The sequence below is a fragment of the Lynx canadensis genome, chromosome E3 (genome assembly GCF_007474595.2).
Source record: "Lynx canadensis isolate LIC74 chromosome E3, mLynCan4.pri.v2, whole genome shotgun sequence".
NCBI classification, from domain to species: domain Eukaryota; kingdom Metazoa; phylum Chordata; class Mammalia; order Carnivora; family Felidae; genus Lynx; species Lynx canadensis.
The window spans coordinates 35,465,383-35,467,699 of record NC_044318.1 but is presented as its reverse complement, the minus strand read 5'-3'; the positions used below and the strand labels follow the sequence as shown (position 1 = coordinate 35,467,699).

Sequence of the window (2,317 nt, the reverse complement as noted above, 5' to 3'; positions counted from 1 at the left end):
CTCTTGGGGAAAGACTGCAGGCTTGGGGTGAGAAAGTCTTGGGTTCGAATTCTTCTCGTCCTCCTGGCTTGGTGACCTTGGTTGGTGTGTCCTTTTACCTGCTGAGCCTCAGGGAGGTGAGGCACCGGGCTGTGGTACAGATGCGGTGTGCGGAGGCAAGGAAAACAAATGTTTTCTCATGTTGGAAAGAACACCGCATGAGACTGGTGAAGCAGCTGGGTGCCGGCTCTGTTCTATGTGCTTGGGAGACATTAGTGAACCAGACATCAGACATCCCTCACTCGTGAGTTTACATTCCAGCAGGAGAGAGACAGTAAACAAAAAGCAGAATACATCTGGAGTTTCTGTATCTGGCTAGAGGAGTGAAGGGTTATGGAAAAAGGAAAAGCCCAGCCAGGTAAGGGCTGAGAGTGTAGCCAAGTCATGTGGGCTGAGTACTAGGGAGGAGTTTCGATATGGAATAAGGCTGTTAGGGGAAGCCTCAGAGAGTGGGCAGCATTGGAGCAAAGACTTGAAGGACACCAGAGAAGTAGCCAAGTAGAGATCCAGGGGAAGAGCATCTGGGCAGAGAGATAGTCAGTGCAAAGGCCCTGTAGCAGGAGTGTGCCTGGTGTGTTTCCGGTGCATGGTGGCAGCTGAGGGAAACCACTGAAGAATTTGAGTTTTTACTCTGAATGAGAGGGGGAGGCACTGCAGGGTTTTGATAAAAGGAATGGCATTATCTGCCATAGGGGGAGGCAAGGACATAGCCGGTTGACCAGTTAGCAGAAGGCCATAGTAATCTAGGCATGAGATGATGGTGGCCTGGACCAGGGTGGTTACAGTGGAGTGGTGAGAAGTGATGCTTTCCAGATGTATTTTCAAGAGTATTTCCAGACATATTGGATGTGGGTATGAGGGAAGGGAAGAGTCAGACGTGACTCAAGACCTTGGCTGCCACCAACAAGTGTGGGCAAGACCTTGTGAGGAGAGGTTTGGGATGGAAAGTCAGGGTTAGGGCTTTGGGAAGGTTGAGTTTAGATGTCCACTGGACAATTCCCAGCAGGCTGCTGGACAGGAGTCTGGACTTTGGGAGGAAGATCCAGACTGGGGATGTACAACTGGGAGTTGTCTGTCTATGGATGAAATTTAGAGCCAGGAGACTGAATGAGGTTAAGGGAGTAAGGACATATGAAGAGGAAAAGGGGGCTGAGCTCTGGGGCCCTTCAAAGTCAAAGAAGTCAAAGAGAAGAGAAGGAACAAGCCCATGGTGCAGAGAAGCCACCGGTGAGAGTTGGGACTGTGAGTAAAACGGGGGTCACTGTTGACCTTGACAATGGTGATGGGCTGGTGTGTCCTCCCCAAACTCATACAGGGAAGCCTTAACACCCTGGGATCTTGGGACATGACTATTTGGGGGCCTTTAAAGGGGTGATTATGGTAGAATGAGAGGTGGGCCCTAATCCAGTAGCACTGGTGTCCTTGTAGGGAGATGTGATTAGGACACAGATATGCATGGAGGGAGGAGCACGTGAGGACACAGAGAGGAGACTGCTGTCTACACCCGAAGAAAGAAAGGCCTCAGAAGGAGCCAACTCTGCTACACCTTGCTCTCAGACTTCCAGCCTCAAGAATCGCGAGAAATAAATGTCTGTTGGCCAAGCCCCCCATCTGTGGTACTTTGTCACTGTGGCACCAGCAGACAAATCCCAAGCACCTCGGGGGAGAGGCTAGCAAATTCTAGCCAGGTGGGCTTAAGAGAGCAGGGAAGAGGGAACCCTTCCAAGGGTTTTACCGCCAATAAGAGCAAAGACAAGGACTGTAGCTTTCAGAAGAAGTGGGATCAAGGACTTTTTTTCTTTAAAGACATTTCTTTTATGATTTGAGGTGGGAGGCATAACAGCTTGTTTTTATCCTGCTGGGAGTGGTCCAGTAGACGTCACAATGCGATGACGATGCAGGACAGTCGTTGCTGGAGTGACGGCAAGGCTGGTGGAAAGGGGAGGGGAGTCTGTGCCCAGAGGGCGGTGGGACACAGAGAGGCCTCCTGGCAGTTTGTGGGGACAGCTCCTTAGGCAAGTGGGATGAGAGAGGGGCCTGTCTAGCTCCCCCTTCCTTGTCTCTGCCTTTCCTTGTTTCTGTGCTGTTTCACGTCTGCAAGTTGTAGAAAGCTGATGATGATGCAGTTGATTCTTGTCCAGCGAAAAGCAAGCCAAGTGTGTCTACTGGAGGGCAGAGTATTGCTGCCGCCATTTTGCATCTGTTAGCAAATTCGTATCTGCCTTCCTTGTGTGATTCTTTCAATTCTCTTTTAAACCACAGGTCCTATCTCACTGAT

At 50.5% G+C, this 2,317-nt stretch overlaps 1 long non-coding RNA gene across 1 annotated transcript; it reads left to right on the top strand.

Annotated features, from left to right (window-relative positions):
• Positions 1-787: 787 nt before the first annotated feature.
• LOC115504279 lies at positions 788-1,649 on the top strand. Its single transcript, XR_003965642.1, has 2 exons — positions 788-1,266; positions 1,468-1,649. It is a non-coding gene; the product is annotated as an uncharacterized LOC115504279 (long non-coding RNA).
• Positions 1,650-2,317: the final 668 nt, after the last annotated feature.